This window comes from Glycine soja, unplaced genomic scaffold (genome assembly GCF_004193775.1).
Source record: "Glycine soja cultivar W05 unplaced genomic scaffold, ASM419377v2 Super-Scaffold_81, whole genome shotgun sequence".
Lineage (NCBI taxonomy): Eukaryota > Viridiplantae > Streptophyta > Magnoliopsida > Fabales > Fabaceae > Glycine > Glycine soja.
In genome coordinates this window covers 558,121-578,662 of record NW_021143574.1, presented here as the reverse complement: position 1 = coordinate 578,662, position 20,542 = coordinate 558,121, and positions in this window count along the sequence as shown.

Here is a 20,542-nt window from a genome sequence, read left to right as displayed (position 1 = left end):
CTTCTCTCCCTCTTTTATTCCTTCAATTTAGTGCTCCCGCCTCTCTCTTTCTCTCCCTCTTTCTTTTCCTCCATTGAAACATCCTTCCAAGCTTCTTATCCAAGGCTCATCTTGGTGGTGAAGCTCCTTCTTCCATGGCTTATTCCCTAGTGGATGGCGCCTCCTCTCACCTCTTCTCCTTTGTCTTCCGCTGCATCTCCATGGTGGAAAATCACCATTAAAGGACCTCATTGAAGCTCAAAGATCCAGCCTCCATAGAAGCCCCACAAGCAAGCTTCCATCAGAGGAGGAGCTCACCCCTCTTGAGCCTTCTTATTTTGATGCAGGTACGCACATGGCTAAGGAGGAGGATACCTCCACAAACCAGATTCATGAGCCATCTTCTACACTTGTACCTGATGATGCCACACCATCTGCACCAGCACCTGAGTCAGAGCATCCTATCTCTTAGGATTCACCAACTGCTCAGGTGTTGGACCTTAATAAGCATGCACAGGAGCAGCCACAGGAAGAGCAGGGCGTTTAAATTTTTGCATTCTGAACACTTTAGTTTATTTTCAGTTATTTTATGATTTATGTCATTTCAATTTCAGCTTTTATGTTTCAGTTCTTTAAATTTCAGCATTTAAATTTCAGTAGTGTAGTTGTTTGTTTGCTTGTACAAAAAGCTTGATTGAACAATGAATTGGTTGAACTTTGTATGCAGTGGCTTGTTTGGTATGAAATGAGTGTTTGAAAATGATTTGATTGAGCAAATGTATGAATTGAATGGATTGGGATGATTAGATGATTGTTTTGGTCAAGTTGCAATCATTAGAAGAGAATGAGCATGTGATTGGAAGTATGTCTGAAAATGTTAGTTGGTTGTCAAATTGATTGTGAAGGAATGCATTAACCATATCCCGGTGAGAGTGTGATCTTTAAATTTTGAGAGAAAAGACTATCATTTAGTACTGATTTTTGCGTGAATCTCTGAAGTATGGACTGGATGCATGAATTTGAGGATGATGAAGGCCATGTTTGATTATGAATAGCCACTTAGCCAAAAAGTTGACCATATGTTTGAATGAATTATCCCTTGCACCCAATTTGAGCTGATTGAATTTATTGATTGATTGAACCTGGAGCCTATTCAGTTGTATCTTCTGCTACCTTATTTTAGGTTGTAGGAGAGCATCATCCATAGAAGATGGGTTCAAAGAAAATTTGTCCCAAATTTGGGGGAGTTATTATCAAGGTAAATTTGTCCCAAATTTGGGGAAGGCACTGGGTAAGGATTGAGATGGTCAATGAAAATAGTATACACACACTGTTTACGTATATAATGTTTTCTGTGTTAAAAAAACACTGTAAGTACAAATAAATTTAATAAGTGTGTATGATGTAAGTCAATGAATGAAAGCTAAGTGCCTAAATAAAGAGCAAGTATGGGTTAGGAATGAATGAAAAAAGTGAAGGTTATTCTATGGATGAATGCTCTCCTAGAACCTAAGCTTTTGAATCCTAGAAAAACCATGATTTGTTGCAAGCCTACCCCCATTACAAGCCTAGAAAGTCATTTGGATTCAATTTTGTGTGTTCATTGTTGTATGACATGAGATGAAATGCAAAGGTTGGGACTTGTATTAGTTTTTTATGGTGGAATGAGCCTAAACACTTGAGCTTGAGTGAAACAGTGACTGTGAGGTTTTGGTTGATGATCCTTCCTTGATTTCTGTCATGCTTGTGACTCTAATGCTTATGCTCCTATCTTTGAAAAGCTGCATGCTTGTGAGAAGTAATTGATTGAAGCAGTCCATGATATTCAATTCATATGATTGAATTTCTCTGTGAAGCAAACACCATTTTTGAAGTGATCACTATAGCTTGTCACTTGAGGACAACTGAGTTGTTCTTTCTTTGATTAAGGACAAGCAAAACTGTAAATTTGGGGGAGTTTGTTAGTCGCCTTATACGACTAACTTTTGTATAGAAATCATTTTCCAAAACTTGTATAGTTCCCCGATTTATGGTTATTTTGGAGTAATTTTGTAAATAAATTTTGTTTTATGGATAAAGCTGTCTCTAGAATATGTCCATTGGATTTAATGATGAAATATGTGCAATTTTAGCTGACACAGAGGCTAAGTTTTGAAGTGCAAAAAGTAGCAGTTGGGCTAAGCGAGCATCCACCGCTAAGTGCAGCTTCAACATGCTTAGCGCGACAGAAGAATTTGGCAGGGCATCAATATCAAGGCCACGCGCTAAGCGCGAGATCAGTTTGCTAAGCGCAACAGTTGTCTTCAGCCAGGCTCAGCGCACGACTGGCGCTAAGCTCAAATCCACTTACTCGCGCTAAACGCGAGGGTGGCACTAAGCGCAACGTCACGAATTCAGAGCCTATTTAAACCCTGTTTTATGTTTTATGCAGAATTAGGGTAACAATGCCCAGGGCACAGAATTCCACAGCACACCACAGTGCCTATTTCGGGAAAAGAGCTCTGGAGGCAACAAGAGGAGCAACTTTTGCAGAGATACCTAGGTTTTGTAAGCTTATTATTGTTAGGGTTTCTTTTGTAATGGCTGGCTAAACACCCTAGTTGGGGATTTCTAATGAACAGCTGATGTAAATACTTAATATATAATTGATTATTTTTTGTGTTCAATGCTTCCTTCAATGTTTAATGTTTGTATGCTCTTGGTCTGACCATTCATTTGTGTGCATAGTTAGGTGACTTTAGCATTGGGAAATGTACTGTTGCCTTAGAACTTGATTGAAGCAGGATCGAAGCTTAGTCTTACAAGAGGGATCTGTGGATTAAGTTTTGGTTCAGAGGATGAGCTCACTCCTCTTGAGCCCTCTTCAGTTGTTGCAGATACATCTATGGCTCAGGAGGAGGTATCTTCACCAGATTCCATGATAGAGCCATCCCCTGCTCCTATATCTGAGGACATTATGCCATCAGTACCAGCCATGGAGCCAGAGCAGCCCATTAAAATGAAGATCAGCCACAGGATGAGCAGGATGTTTAAATTTTGTTTTGTTTTAATTTCCACAAATTATGGACAATTTAGTTTGCATTATGTTTCAGTTATTTAAATTTCAGTCATTTAAATTCTAGTTATTTTAGTGTTGATTGTTTGTACAAAAAGCTTGTTTGAACAGTGAACTGGTTGAATTTGATATTCAGTGGTGTGTTTTGTTTGAAATGAATTAGAGTTGTATGAATTGATTGGACTGGAATGTATAGACTTTGTTTTGATCAAGCTTGAATCCACTAGAAGAGAAAGACTATGTTATTAGAACTTTGATTGAAAATGTTAGTCAATTTGTCAGATTGATTGTGAAGGCATGCATTGACTGTATCCCAGTGAGAGTGTGATCCTTAAATGTTGAGAGAAACAACTATCATTTAGTACTGACTTTGCATGAATCTCTGAAGTATGGACTGAATGCATGAATTAACGATGATGAAGGCCATGTTTGATTGTGATAGCCACTTAGCCAAAAAGCTGACCACGTGCTTGAATGAATTATCCCTTGCACCCAGTTTGAGCTGAATGAATTACTGATTGATTGATCCTTGAGCCTATACAGTGTTATCTCCTGCTACCTTGTCTTAGGTTGTAGGAGAGCATCATCCACAGAAAGCTTGGTTCAAAGTAAATTTATCCAAAATTTGGGGGAGTAATTGCCAAGGTAAATTTGTACCAAATTTGGGGAAAATATTGGGTAAAGAAATAAAATGGTCAAAACAGAGCAACATATACACATTGTTTTCTTTATATAAAAAAACTGTAAGTATAAATAAAAATGTATAAAAGTGTGTGTGTTGCAAATCAATGAAATGAAGCTAAGTGCCAAAAAGAGGCAAGTATTGGGGTGGGAGTGAATGAAAAAGTAAAGGTTTATCTATGGATGAATGCTCTCCTAGAACCTAAGCTTTTGAATCCTAGAAAAACCATGATTTGTTGGTAGCGTAACCTCATTACAAGCCTAGAAAGTTGATGCAATCCTACCCCGTAAGGGCATTGGATAGAAGACTTCAAGAAGATTGAGCCAAAGATGCAAGAGAAGGCCCTAGGGTTCTCATGAGCCTTAGGGTAGATTTAGGGCCCATGGGCTAAGTATGAGCCCACTTATCTCTGTACATATTAGATTAAGGTTTCATTAATTTTGGGCCTTGTATTTAGGGCTCCATAATGTAGGTAGGGTACCCTTGAAATGTAGGATTTTCCAACCCTTGTATTTTAGGGCACCTAGACTAGTTTTTGTATTAGGGGTAGTTTTGTAATTTCACATGCATTAAGTGAATATTTGATGTGTGTGTTGAGAAATAAATTTAATTGAATTGGGAGAAGCCCAATCCAATTAAATTTTAGAGGGGGAGGTGAGCTTTTGCTTGCTACACCCTATTGCCACATCATATAGTCACACTTTGTGCATGTCCTTCATGCTTTACATGCCTCATGACACCTAAGCACACTTAGTGGAGAATCTTGGACTTGATCTTGGATTAGTGGGCTGAACCATATCTGAAATTCACTAATCATAATTAGTGAAATTTTGGCTCCAATGTTTGGCTCCAAAAATTCAATTTCAAATTGAAGTGAAATTTGATTAGAAATTCAAATTTCTGTCCAATTTTGTGTGACACTTAGGCTATAAATAGAGGCTATGTGTGTGCATTTTTCCAACTTTGAACATTTGAAAATTAAACTTCCGATTTCAGAGCTCTTTTAGAGCATAAAATTTCGTGCTCTCCTCTTCCTCTCCCTTCATTCATCTCCTTCTTCCGCCAAGCTCTTATTCATGGCCTCCTATAGTGGTGAGCTTCTTCTAGACTCATCTTCTCCTTGAAGTGGCATCTCCTCTCTCTCTTCCTTCTCTATTCCGCTGCCATTCATCTTCCAAGAAGCAAAGGAATCCATTGATGAAGAAGATCCTAGGCCTACAAGCTCCAATGGAGCTTACATCAAAAGTCCTTCGGATTCATTTTGTGTGTTTATTTCGGTATGGTATAAGATGAAATGCTAAGGTTAGGACTTGTGTTAGTTGTTTATAATGGAATATGCCAAAACACTTGAGCTTGAGTGAAACAATGACTGTGAGGCTTTGGTTGATGATCCTTCCTTGACATCTGTCATTCTCACTAGCTTATTTCAGTTGTGACTCTAATGCATATGTTCCTATCTTTACAAAGTTTCATGTTTGTGAAAAGCAATTGATTGAAGCATGATTGAAGCATTCCATGATATTCATTTCATACAAGTGAACTGTTCTTTCTTTGCTTGAGGACAAGCAAAACTGTAAATTTGGGGGAGTTTGTTAGTCGTCTTATACGACTAACTTTTGTATAGAAAACATTTTCCAAAACTTGTATAGTTTCCCCAATTAAAAGGTATTTTGTAGGAATTTGTAAATAAATCTTGTTTTATTGTTATAGCTATCTCTAGAGTATCTCCCATGTGATTTAATGATAAAATTTGCACAATTTCAAGTCAAAAGAGGCTAAAATCTTGAGGTGCTAAAGGGAGCAGTTGCACTCAGCTCACCATTTGGGCTTAGCACGCATTCAACACTATGCACAGCTTCAGCGCACTTAACACGATAGAAGAATTTGACAGAGCATCAATATCAAAGCCACGCGCTAAGCACGAGATCCGCTTGCTAAACACGATGGTTGTCTTTAGCCAGGCTTAGCGCATGATTGGCGCTAAGCTCAAATCCACTAACTCGCGCTAAGCGCGAGGGTGGTGCTAAGCGCGACGTCGTAATTTCAGAGCCTATTTAAGCCTAAATTGTCAGAATTAAGGTACAACAATTTTGAGAGACCAGAGCTGCATATTTTGGCACAGACTTCGAGAATAGTGCTCTAGAGGCAGCAAGAGGAGCAGCTTTGCAGAGAAGCCTAGGTTTTTTCAATTAGTAAGAGATTAGTGAGTTTTAGAGTAATTGTGAGATGCTGAGAAGAGGAGGAGGGACTCCCCTTCTTGTGTAAGGAACAATTATTCTGTACTCAATCTCATTTGTGTTAGGGTTTTTCTGTAATGGCTGGCTAAACACCCTTGTTGGGGATTTCTAAGGAACAACTGATGTAATTACATTAATATCTAATTAATTGTGTTTTATGTGTTCAATGCTTCTTTCAATGCTTGATTTCTGCATGTTGTTGGTCTGATCACCCATTTGTGTGTAAAGTTAGGTGACTTTAGCATCGGGAAATATACTGTTGCCTTAGAACTTGATAGAAGCAAGATTAAATAACCACATTACTAGGGATAGATTGTTGGGGTTATGGTTTTCTGAATATGCTGTTACGATAATGTTGTTTAAGTTAAGCCTAGTCTTACAAGAGGGATCTGTGGACGAAGCTTAGGTTAAATTAGTCTAAACTTATGAGGGATCAAGGTTTAGTATTTTAGGCTACAACATAGAGCACAAAAGCATGATTGATTAGAGAAATATCTTCATATGCATAAGCTTTTTTGTTAGAAAGACCCGACGCTTTTTACCTAGTGCTGTAAACTTTTACCTGCATTTACTATTTTAACCATAGAAGTAGTTTATTTTTGTTTTTAACCATCATTTATCAATGTTGCTCCAAAAATGCCTTACTTCTGAATAAAACTCTGTCTAATAAGCAAGTTCCCTGAGTTCGATACTCAGATCACTCTGTTTTAATTTTAAATACTTGACGACCCGTTGTGCTTTCCGGCTAATCGGATTTCCCTTGAACATATTTGTATAAAGGAAAATTGGACCAGAAAGTAACTACAGGGGAAATCCAACAACATGCATGGACTGAAAGATTTTGAGGGCAGGGTATTACTGGCTCACTATGGAAAACGATTGTTGCATCCATGTGAGAAAGTGCCCTGAGTGTTAGGCCTTCACCAATAATGTCAATGCTTTGCCTGTACCTTTGAACGTCTTGGTAGTGCCTTGGTCGTTCTCTATGTGGGGAATAGATGTGATTGGACCTATTGAGCCCAAAGCTTAGAATGAACAACACTTTATTTTGGTTGCCATTGACCACTTGACCAAATGGGTTGAAGCGACTTCATACACCAATGTGACTAGGAGTGTGGTGGTCAGGTTCATTAAGAAAGAGATAATTTGCCGGTACGAGTTGCCTAGGAAGATTATCACATATAATGCCACCAATATGAACAATAAAATGATGAAGGAAATGTGTGAAGATTTGAAGATCCAACACCACAATTGTACGCCTTACAAGCCCAAGATGAATGGGGCAGTTGAGGCTGCTAATAAGAATATCAAGAAAATAGTTAAGAAGATGACCGTGTCATACAAGAATAGGCATGAGATGCTCCCTTTTTCGTTGGATGGTTATCAGACCTCGGTACGCACATCGACTGGGCTAACCCCATTCTCTTTGGTGTATGGGATGGAGGCAGTGCTTCCATTTGAAGTAGAGGTTCCTTCTTTGAGGATTCTAGCCGAATCAAGGTTGGAGGAATCAGAATAGGCCCAAACTCACTTTGATTAGTTGAATTTTATAGAAGGTAAGAGGTTGGCCGCCATGAGCCATGGACGATTGTATCAAAGCCGAGTAAAGAACGATTTTGACAAGAAGGTGTACCCGTGCATGTTCAGCGAAGGGAATCTCATCTTGAAGAAAGTATCCCAAGCTCAAAAGGACCATAGGGGAAAGTTCGCTCTGAATTATGTAGGACCTTTTATGGTGAAGAAGGCATTTTCGGGAGGGGCATTGTTGCTTGCCAGCATGGATGATGAAGAATTGCCCTGGCCCATGAATTCCGATATCGTCAAACGATATTATGCATAGTACCTGGGGCAGCTAGAAGGTTCAATACATGATTGTTCTCCAAGGACTCATCAGGATCTCCAAAGTTTTAAAATCCTTTGTAAACCATGATCACGAGATTAATAAATATTGGATTAATGATTTGCATCTTAAACTTATTGTGTTGTGTCTTTTATTTCTTTAGAGAATTCACTCTCGATCTTGAATCTGGAGCCATTTGGCTCAATCAACGGGGTGTCGTAAGTGTTTCAGTAAAATTGAACACAATAACATATGTTTAATTGTTGCAGATAAACATTCGAATCATAAGCATGCATGCATTTACATCTTGTCATCCTGTGGATCGGAGGATGAATAAAAAGTCATTTTGAGTGATTGTCAATACCACACCAAAAATCAGACAAGGGTAAGTGAAAGGTAATGCAGGCATTTTGTGGTGTTTCACATTTTGTCGCATGATGCCATTTCCTTTGTTCAAAGCTTAGGGGTAGCTACTAACAGGTGTAGGGCCCATGATCAATCAATCATCATTTGGCGTCCGGGTCAAGACGTTAAAGAAGCGCTACTAGGAGGCAGCCTAGTACCTCTAATTCTGCTATCAAAAATTCCCGTTTTTGTTAATTATTTGCTTGTTTTCTTGAATTATATTTGAATGCACCTAAGTTTATTTGCATCTATAGTATTTTTGAAAATATATGCCTAACAAGGAATAGTGCAATATGGCAAATATTTCTTTGAAAAAAAATGTTAATTAGCTCTCCTGGGCGCACTGAGCTTGCCTGGGTGGGCATGTCTAGTGTTGGTTTTTAAAAGGGGGAGGGGTGAAGCCATTTCTTCACCCCATTTCTTCCCCAAACTCAAAGAACAGTAAGGCTTATGGGAGAGCATGATTCCAGTAGTCCCAAGGCTCCATTTGTGCATTTTTGCATCTTTGTTCATCCCCTACAAGTAAGTACCACTTTCCTTAAAGTTTTGGCTTCCCATTGTGGTATTTTAGTGCTCTAATTGTCTATTGTTTGCAAAATTCGTGAGGCAATGTATGTGTGAATCCATGCTTTGTTTGCTTGAACTAGGGGCTATATAGGAGATGGGCATAGGCCTATCTTGAATTCTAGTATGAATTGGCATGTCACATTGCCCCCGTTCCTCATTATTTCATGTTTGAACATGCTCCCACCAGTTGTTCAGTGAAATGCCTCAATGAACTTTGCATATGATATTGTGAAGTTTGAATTGTGGAATGGATTTGTGCATGTAGGGCTGCCATTTGGGGTGTATGGACAGCTTAAGATTTTAGAATAAAATGCCAAAAGCATGGCCTAGGCATAGGAGTCTAAGTTTTGTCTTGGATGCAAAAATGCATGAATTACATGAATATGAGAGCATGTTTGTTTGGATTTTAGACTAGCATTTGAACTTGCTGCATCATGGTAGGCGCCTTGCATCTAGGTAGTGTAAAAATGCCATTCAAAAAATATATATGTATATATATATATATATATATATATATATATATATATATATATATATATATATATATATATATATATATATATATATATATATGTACATGGATATATGGCATAAAAATGCCTCTCAAAATATGTGTGTGTGTGTGTATAGATAAAATAATGCATGCATCAAGGTGTGATTGTTTTCTAAATTGCACATTGACACTTGCATTTGGTGGAAAGAAATATGCGGCATTCAAGTTTGTTTGGCTTTTGTTGTGTTTGAGATAAGTGAAATGATGACTGGTATTTCATGCAAACTAACTTTGTGAATGTGTCTTCATAGGAAATGGCTCCCAAGAAACTTCCAGCTAAGAGTGCAAGGAAAGAGGCCACTGGAGAAGGTTCCAGTGTGGTCCCACAGGTGGAGGTGTAGTTTGACGGACATCGGTTCCAAAGTGAGTAACACTAGTGCCGATTTGAGGCAATTAAGGGCTAGTCGTTCCTCAAGGAGAGGCAGGTCTAGTTGAGGGACAGAGAGTATGCCGAGTTATAGAAGGAAGTTGCTAGGAGGCATTGGACTCCACTTGTGGAATCCATGGCTAAGTACGATCCAGAGATAGTGATGGAGTTCTATGCCAATGCTTGGCCCACGGAGGAGGGAGTCAGAGACAAGCGCTCCTGGGTGAGGGGCCAATGGATCCCCTTCGATGAGGATGCCATTAATCAGTTCCTGGGGCATTCATTGGTCTTAGAGGAGGGCCAACATCGTGAGTTTAGTCAGAGGAGGAGCCAGGCCTCGGGATTCAACGAAGAGGCCATCAGCCAGCTACTATGTGTTCCAGGGCAAGACTTTGCCCTGAGCATAGCATGGAGACAGGTGCGGATCATGCGCACTGCATGACCATCCTCACACAAATTTGGATGACGCTGCTGCTCTGCAACATTTTCCCTAGCGACCATAATTTTGACCTTCCCCTGCCGAAGTGCTAGTTGGTCTACACCATCCTGACTCAGGTGAGTATCCATGTGGCCTAGTTGTTCTCAGACGCTATATATCAGTTTGCAGGGATCACGTCTACTAGACACCTAGTGGACTCGGAGAAGTCCAATAGGGCGCTGGGGTTTCCAGCTTTGATCATGAACCTTTGCCAATTCTATGGGGTGTCGGTCACTCCCACCAAGCTTATCTGGCCTTCCATCAGTAGGGCCTTCATAGAGAAGAATTGCATGCCTAGGCAGGCACAACAACAGGGTTGGGCACAGTAGGAGCGGGAAGAGGGCCAGCAGCAGGCAGCCGTAGATGCACTACTGCCACCTCTATAGGAGCCACCATCTCGGGATTCTATCTTTGCCTACTTGAAGAGGAAAGAGCTCCAGATGCACGTGTACATGCAACATGTGACTAGCCAACAGGTGGCTAATCACAGGGTCAGGTGAAGCTGAATGAGACCTTCTATCGGTACACTATGCACCAGCAGAGCCAGGACCCTAGTCCTTTCCCACGGCCTACCCCCGAGTAGTTCGAGGCCACAGTTGAATGGCCAGGAGATGAGCCTGATCTTGAGAGAGGGGCAGGACTCGTAGGGGCCCTCGGAGGCGAGGATGGAGCTCAAGAGGATGATGATATGGCTGAGGTGCTAGAGTACTTCATGTGACGAGGCAGAGTTGCATGGCTAGGATCGCCCAAAAACTGTGATTTTGTCTTTATTTTATGTTATCGCTTTCAATTTTTATCTGTTATCTCATTTTGATAGAGCTAGACTTTATGTTATCGCTTTCAGTTTTTATCTATTATCTCATTTTGATAAAATTGGACTCTATGTTCTCACTTTCGATTTTTGTTATCTCATTGTAATGAACTTTACTGCTTCTAGCATATTGTCATACTATTGCATTGTGATGTTTTGTTTGAATCGAGAAAACTAAAGAAAAAATAGGGCCTTGTGTATTGGTTTCTTTTCATTCACACGCCTTTTGTTCCTTTGGTAAGTGTAGTCTTGGGTAACAACTTTGCCTAGGTTGAAACTTTTTCTATAAAATTAAAATAAAAAAAAACTAAAAAGCCAACACGCTTTTGAAAAATGACCGCCAATTTTCTTTGGAAAATTCACGAATCAAAACGCAAAAATGTTTTAGAAAAAAGAATGTGTGCCTAAAGGGTGAATGCAATGAAAGATTTTCCCGAAATGCCTAAATGGACTTGGATGTGTGCGTGACTTGATAAAGGAGCAATTTTTGGAAACACAGGTTCAATTGAATGGGGAAACAAACCTTAAGCCTTAGTGTTTACATGGCCACAAAAGCCTTACGTTTGAGTGTCCACATGGATGTTTGCAATGATTTATTTTGCATAAATTTCTAATTGTCATAATATGAGTTTTTATGGAAATGATTGGGGCATTCCTTTATTCCTGAACCATTTGCCAAACAGATATTGGACATAAATCATGTCCTGCCATTTGTAGGCCTTTTTAAGCCAAACATCAATTTTTTGGCCATAACCTTGACCTAGGATGGAAATTTCCAACCTTACCCTAAGAAGAAAGAACTGGAAGATTTTCCAAGAGAAGCTTCTTTTACCTTGGGTTAGAGATATGCATTACAAAAAAGGAAGAAAGGAAAAAGAAAAGAGAAGAAAAAGAAAAAAGAATCAATCAAAGATTAAAGAGAAACAACAGAAAATAGAAAAAAAAAGAAAATGGGTTCTTTTGACCAGACAATATCTGAACAATGTGTACATTTCCCAAGAGAAAAAATATAAAAGAGAAGCAATGACAACATGGTTGAAACCTGGGGGGCGTAAAGCGATCACCTGCTTTAGTCACAAACCAAATCTTTGTGTCCTCTCTTGTTCCACGCCGAACCAAAGAGAAATGGAAACAAAAAAAGAAAAGTCCAGAACATCCAAAGCCAAACTTCCTACCAAAATCCAACCCTATAAAGTCCTATTAATCCATGATGATTACGCAGATTATCTTTGATTTGATGGGAAATGACTTGCAAAGTCAATCTACGACATGTCTGTGGTTTGGAATTAAGATGAAAAACTTGCTTGTGTGAGATTTTATACACCTTGAGTGCTTTTCCTCTATTTGGTTGGAACCAGTGTTTCTTCTAATGCTCTTTTAGATATGAAATGCTAATATCTTAAATCTCATTTTGGTTATGAGAAATTCTATCTGCATGCTTTCATTCCCCAGTAGTCACATTGTTTTTCTTCAAAAATATATGTTGCTCTGATTGGTATGGAGGTTTGTTTCTTTACTAAGCGTGTTTGCGTTTTTAGTGAAAGATTTCAAAGGCTATTAGAGTCTTTTGTCTTGCAGAGACAATCAAGGTCATATTCTCCTTTACTTTTAAGGACTATCATATTCTTTTGTCTTGTAGTGACAATCAAGGTCATATGTTCCTTTATTTTTCAAAAACTATAGAGTCTTTTGTCTTGTAGAGACTATCAATGTCATCCGCCTTTATGCTTCAAAGACTATCATAGTCTTTTGCTGTGCAGAGACAATCAAGGTCATCTCCCTCTTTATTTTTCGAAGACTTCAATGTCTTTCGACCAAGACTATCACGGTCTTTTTTGCCTTTAAGACTATCAAGTCTGTTGGCTTACGAAGACCACCAAGGTCATTTGCTCTTTACATTTCAAAGACTTCAATGTCTTTTGTCAAGACAATCAGAGTCTTCTTTACATTTTCAAGACTATCAAAGTCTTGTGTCTTGTAGAGACAATCAAGGTCATATGATTCTTTACATTTCCAAGACTATCAGAGTCTTTTGTTTCAAGACTATTATAGTCTTCTTTACTTTACCAAGACTATCAAAGTTTGTTGTCTTGCAAAGACTATCAATGTCTTCTGCCATTTTCATTTTCAAAGACCATCAGAGCCTTCTATTTCAAAGACTATAAGAGTCTTATGTCGAGACTTCAATGTATCCTTTACCATCCAAGAATTCAAGGTCTTTTGTTAATATACCTAATGCCTCTTCCACTCCTTCTTTTGATAGGTTTCACTGCTTGGATTTTTGCTAGTGGCTGGTTGGATGTGTAGAAGCAAGCTTCCTGATGATGAACCAAGCAATTTTGATGATGCCAAAGGCCCAAGTGATTGATTCAAGATTGATTAAAGACTTCAAGATCAAGCATCAAGAATCCAATCCAAGATTCAAGAGAAGAAATCAAGAAGCAACAAATCAAGACTTCATAAAGGATAAGTATTAAAAGAATTTTTCAAAAACCAAATAGCACAATTTTGTTTTACAAAAGAATTATCTCAAATTTTCTAAGTTAGCAGAGTGATTACTCTAGTAATCAATTACCAGTTATCAGTAATCGATTACCAATGACTAGTTTGGTTTTCAAAATGTTTTCAAACGGTTTGCGACGTTCCAAAATGAATTTCAAACAGTGTAATCGATTACAATATATTAGTAATCAATTACAAGTGAATCTGAACGTTGGAATTCAAATCCAATAGTGAAGAGTCACAACTTTTCATAAAATGCATTGTGTAATCGATTACACGTTTGTGGTAATCGATTACCAGTGAACAGTTTTGAAGAAAAAGTTAAGAGTTATAACTCTTAACATGGTTTTCTCAAAAAGTCATTACTCTTCCAATGGTTTCTTTGACCAGACATAAAGAGTCTATAAAAGCATGACTTTGGCACACATTCAAAACATATATGATATTCTTCAAAACAATTCTTTTTCACAATCTTTCTCTAACCATTGCCCATTATTTTTTCTTTGCTTAAAAGCTTTTAAACTTTGTTTCAAAACTTTGTTTTTCTGCAAGAGGAAATTCTGCAGAAAACAAAAGTGTGCTATCTTTTCATCCATTCTCCCTCTTGCCAAAAGATTCAAAGGACTAACCGCCTGAGAATTCTTTTGATTCTCCTTTCTCCCTCTTGACAAAAGATTCAAAGGACTAACCGCCTGAGAATTCTTTTGTTTCTTCCCTTTCCCTTAAACAAAATATTTCAAAGGACTAACCGCTTGAGATATCTTTTGTTTCCCCTTACAAAGATTCAAGGGTACATCTCTTGTGGATTAGTTCAAGTGGAGCGTACATCCACTTGGTTGTTCAAAGAGAACAAGGGAGGGTACATCCCTTGAGGATCCTTGCTTGTAAAGGATTTTACAAGGTTATTGGAAATCTCAAGAACCGGTGGTTGCTTGGGGACTAGACGTAGGAATGGGTTGTGGCCGAACCAGTATAAATCTTGTGTTTGTCTTCTTCTTCCTTACACTCTTTATCTTTCCGCTGTGTACTTTTTATTTCCTCTTTACTTTTTTCTAAGTTATTGTTTCTGTTCTTTACTTTCTCATAACTTAGTAGTAAAGCCTAATTGAATCTAGTAACACTAACAAGGATAATTTTTAACTAATCAAGACATGTTCATAATTAATTCAACCCCCCCTTCTTAATTATTCCAAGGCCACTTGATCCAACAAGTGGTATCAGAGCAGGTATCTTGAGAAAAGTTTCACAACTTCAAGATTCATGACCTCCTCAAATTCTCTGTTTCCCGAAGGAAACTCCATCCATAGGCCACCTATCTTTAATGGGTTACCACTATTGGAAAACCCGAATGCAAATCTTTATTGAAGCCATAGATTTAAACATTTGGGAAGCAATAGAAATAGGACCTTATGTACCCACCATAGTAGATGCAAGCACAAGTACAACAACAGGAAAACCTAGATATAAATGGACTGAAGAGGATATAAGAAGAATCCAATATAATCTTAAAGCCAAAAACATCATCACTTCTGCCCTAGGAATAGATGAATATTTTAGAGTGTCAAACTGTTCAAATGCAAAGGAGATGTGGGATACTCTTCAACTTACACATGAAGGCACGACTGATGTGAAAAGATCTAGAGTCAACACACTTACACATGAATACGAATTATTTAGGATGAACACTAATGAGAACATCCAAAGCATGCAGAAAAGATTCACACACATAGTCAATCACCTTGCCTCCTTAGGAGAAATCTTTCCTAATAAAGATTTAATTAATAAAGTTTTGAGATGCTTAGTAGGGAATGGCAGCCCAAGGTAACTGCCATTTCTGAAAGTAAAGATATTTCTTCTATGTCCCTTGCCACTCTTTTCAGCAAATTACAGGAACATGAAATGGAACTTCAAAGTCTCAACCAAAATTAAGAGACCGACAAAAGGAAAAGAAGCATAACACTCAAAGCCTCCTCCTCAATGCAAGAAGAACAAGAAAAAGAAGAATCTGATGATGAAGAGGACTTCTCACTCTTTGTGAAGAAGTTTCATAAATTCGTCAAAAATAGAAGAATGGAGAGACGCCATAACTTCGACAATGGGAAGAGATCTCAAGAAGGTTCCCCACCAACACTTAAATGCTATAAATGTAATCGACCCGATCACATAAAGGCATATTGCCCCACAAATGAATCCTGGCTAGAGAAGAATGAGAAGAAAATCCATGAAGAAAGTGTTGGATCAAGTGGCCTCAGAATAATTAAGAAGGGGGGGGGGGAGTTGAATTAATTATTCCTAAACCTTTACTAATTAAAAATTTACTCTTCTAAGGCTTTTACTATGTTGTTAAGTAAATGAAGAATAGAAAAGAAACTTAACCAAAAGTAAAAGCGGGAATTAAAGTGCACAACGGAAATTAAAAGAATAAGGAAGAAGGAGACAAACACACAAGAGTTTTTATACTGGTTCGACAACAACCCGTGCCTACATCCAGTCCCCAAGTGACCTGCGATCCTTGAGATTTCTTTTCAACCTTGTAAAATTTCTTTACAAGCAAAGATCCATAAGGGATGTACCCTCCCTTGTTCTCTTTGAACAACCTAGTGGATGTACCCTCCACTAGAGCTGATCCACAAGAGATGTACCCTCTCTTGTTCTCAGTCAACAACCCAAGTAGATGTACCCTCTACTTGTACCACAAAGGATGTACCCTCCAATGTGTTAAGACAAAGTTCTTAGGCGGTTAAACCTTTGAAACTTTGTGAATGGGGATACAAAAGAATTCTCAAGCGGTTAGTCCTTTGAAATCTTTTGTATATGGGAAAGGGAAGAATCAAAAGAATTCTCAGACTGTGTCATTTTGAATTCTTTGACAAGGGAGAAGAGAGACACAAAAGAATTCAGGCGGTTAGTCCTTTGTTCTTTTGGAAAAGGGAGAAGAGAGACACAAAAAGAATTCAGGCGGTTAGTCCTTGGCGAATTCTTTTTGGCAAAGGGTGAAGGGAATGAAAAAGATGAATAACACAGTTTTCAAGGTTTGGAAAACCAGAAAACTTTGGAAAGCTTTTGGCAAAAGGAAGAAGAAGAAGTTCAAAGAGATTCAGAAATCAAAGTGGAAAAGTTGTTGTCAAAAGAATTGTTGAATGAATTAAAAATGAAATGCAAATCAAAGTGTTGCTTTTATAGACTCTTCATGTATTGTCAAGAGAACCATTAGAAGAGTTATAACCTTTAGAAAAACTTAAAAACCATTTGGAAAAGTTACAACTTTTAGAAAAACTTGAAAACTATTGGAAGAGTTACATCTTTTGATTTTGTTTAGATACTATCACTGGTAATCAATTACCAAATCAGCGTAATCGATTACACAAAGCTTTTTTGTGAAAGGATGTGACTCTTCACATTTGAATTTGAATTTCAACATTCAAACACAATGGTAATCGATTACCAAATCATTGTAATCGATTACAACATTTTGAAATCAATTGGAACGTTGTAAATTCAGTTGAAAGCTTTTTGAAAACCATTTTGCTACTGATAATTGATTACAATAATCTGGTAATCGATTACCAGAGAGTAAAAACTCTTTGGTAAAAGGTTTTGAGAAAAATTCATGTGCTACTCATTTTTTCGAAAAAAACTTTTTAATACTTATCTTGATTGACTCTTCTCTTGATTCTTGAATCTTGATCTTGATTCTTGGAACTTGAATCTTGATTCTTGAAATCAAATTTCCTTTTGAACCTTGAAGTGTTCTTGATTCAATCTTGAACCCATTCTTTGATTCTTGAAGTCATCATCTTTGTTAACATGAAGTGTTCTTGACTTTTGAGCTTTTTGTCATCATCTTTGTTATCATCAAAACTCCTTGAATCAATCTTGATTCATCATGAAGCTTGCTTCTACAGAAAGAAGATCCAAGAAGGCGTATATTGCTTGGGATGACAATGACTCATCCGATGGATCAGAGAAGGAGATCAACCTTTTATCCAAGGACTACGAGAGCGATGAGAACTGTTAGTGCTTAGCTCTACTGAGTTTTAAAAGATTGGCTAAGATTTTGTTAAAACATAAGCACTTAGACAATGAAGGAAAGCTGGAGTTGCTGCACATGATGTCCAACGTTATGTCAAAGAATAAGATCGGGCTGCACAATGCACAAGGCAAGATAAAATGTCAAATGAAGAATTGAAGCTGCAGGATCCACGATGTCGGATACAATGTCCAGGACATCCTGCCCGAGAATACTGAAGTTGCTGTACAATGCAAGATAAAAGTCAAGTGAAGAAGTGAAGCTGCAGGATCCACGATGTCGGATACGATGTCCTGACATCTGGCCCGATAATACTGGACATATAAATCTGTTATATCTTTAACAGATTATTGTGCAGTTAGCAAGAGATAAGAAGATCTATCTTTAGGAACGAATTAAAAGATAATTAAAGTTCGAATTTCAAAGTAGAAGAGTTCGTTCAGGGATTAAAGATTAAAGATAAAAACTAAAAGATCAAACTGTATCTTTTAGATCTTTAAGTGCAGATTTTCAGGAAAATGATAGATCTCATCCAGCACAAGTAGTTGCAGCCCAGATACGCTCACTGCTATATAAACACGAAGGCTGCACGGGTTTGATTACCAAGTCCGGGATTGAAGAGTTATTTTGTGAGTTTTGGGACTTGAGTGTTTTGTGAGCCACCTTGATGTTACTCTAACATCAAGTGTTGGACCTGAGTGTGTAGAGTTGATCTCTAGTGTGTAGAGTTGATCTCTAGTGTGTGGAGTTGATCTCTATTGTTCAGAGAGCAATCTCTGGTGTGTCTTTGACTTATTTGTAAACACGGGAGTGTGAGTGAGAGGGAGTGAGCGGGGTTCTCATATCTAAGAGTGGCTCTTAGGTAGAGATTGCACGGGTAGTGGTTAGGTGAGAAGGTTGTAAACAGTGGCTGTTAGACCTTGAACTAACACTATTTTAGTGGATTTCCTCCCTGGCTTGGTAGCCCCCAGATGTAGGTGAGGTTGCACCGAACTGGGTTAACAATTCTCTTGTGTTATTTACTTGTTTAATCTGTTCATATAGTCAAAGACAATCTGCATGTTCTGAAGCGTGATGTCGTGACATCCTGTACGACATCTGTCCCCAGTATCAGAATTTCAATTGGTATCAGAGCAGGCACTCGAAATCACTGAGTGAGATCTAGGGAGATAAATTCTGATGAACATGGAGAAAGAAGGAGGACCAGTGAACAGACCACCAATTCTGGATGGAACCAACTATGAATACTGGAAAGCAAGGATGGTGGCCTTCCTCAAATCACTGGATAGCAGAACCTGGAAAGCTGTCATCAAAGGCTGGGAACATCCCAAGATGCTGGACACAGAAGGAAAGCCCACTGATGAATTAAAGCCAGAAGAAGACTGGACAAAAGAAGAAGACGAATTAGCACTTGGAAACTCCAAAGCTTTGAATGCTCTATTCAATGGAGTTGACAAGAATATCTTCAGACTAATCAACACATGCACAGTGGCCAAGGATGCATGGGAGATCCTGAAAACCACTCATGAAGGAACCTCCAAAGTGAAGATGTCCAGATTGCAACTATTGGCCACAAAATTCGAAAATCTGAAGATGAAGGAGGAAGAGTGTATTCATGACTTCCACATGAACATTCTTGAAATTGCCAATGCTTGCACTGCCTTGGGAGAAAGAATGACAGATGAAAAGCTGGTGAGAAAGATCCTCAGATCCTTGCCTAAGAGATTTGACATGAAAGTCACTGCAATAGAGGAGGCCCAAGACATTTGCAACATGAGAGTGGATGAACTCATTGGTTCCCTTCAAACCTTTGAGCTAGGACTCTCGGATAGGGCTGAAAAGAAGAGCAAGAATCTGGCGTTCGTGTCCAATGATGAAGGAGAAGAAGATGAGTATGACCTGGATACTGATGAAGGTCTGACAAATGCAGTTGTGCTCCTTGGAAAGCAGTTCAACAAAGTAATGAACAGAATGGACAGGAGGCAGAAACCACATGTCCAGAACATCCCTTTCGACATCAGGAAAGGCAGTGAATACCAGAAAAGGTCAGATGAAAAGCCCAGTCACAGCAAAGGAATTCAATGCCGTGGGTGTGAAGGCTTTGGACACATCAAAGCTGAATGTCCCACTCATCTCAAGAAGCAGAGGAAAGGACTTTCTGTATGTCGGTCTGATGATACAGAGAGTGAACAAGAAAGTGATTCTGACAGAGATGTGAATGCACTCACTGGGAGATTTGAATCTGCTGAAGATTCAAGTGATACAGATAGTGAAATCACTTTTGATGAGCTTGCTATATCCTATAGAAAACTATGCATCAAAAGTGAGAAGATCCTTCAGCAAGAAGCACAACTGAAGAAGGTCATTGCAAATCTGGAGGCTGAGAAGGAGGCACATGAAAAGGAGATCTCTGAGCTTAAAGGAGAAGTTGGCTTTCTGAACTCTAAACTGGAAAACATGACAAAATCAATAAAGATGATGAATAAAGGCTCAGATACGCTTGATGAGGTGCTACAGCTTGGAAAGAATGTTGGAAACCAGAGAGGACTTGGATTTAATCCTAAGTCTGCTGGCAGAACAACCATGACAGAATTTGTTCCTGCCAAAAACAGCACTGGAGCCACGATGTCACAACATCGGTCTCGACATCATGGAACGCAGCAGAAAAGGAGCAAAAGAAAGAAGTGGAGGTGTCACTACTGTGGCAAGTATGGTCACATAAAGCCCTTTTGCTATCATTTACATGGCCATCCACATCATGGAACTCAAGGTAGCAGCAGCAGAAGGAAGATGATGTGGGTTCCAAAACACAAGACTGTTAGTCTTGTTGTTCATACTTCACTTAGAGCATCAGCTAAGGAAGATTGGTACCTAGATAGTGGCTGTTCCAGACACATGACAGGAGTCAAAGAATTCCTGGTGAACATTGAACCTTGCTCCACTAGCTATGTGACATTTGGAGATGGCTCTAAAGGAAAGATCACTGGAATGGGAAAGCTAGTCCATGATGGACTTCCTAGTCTGGACAAAGTACTG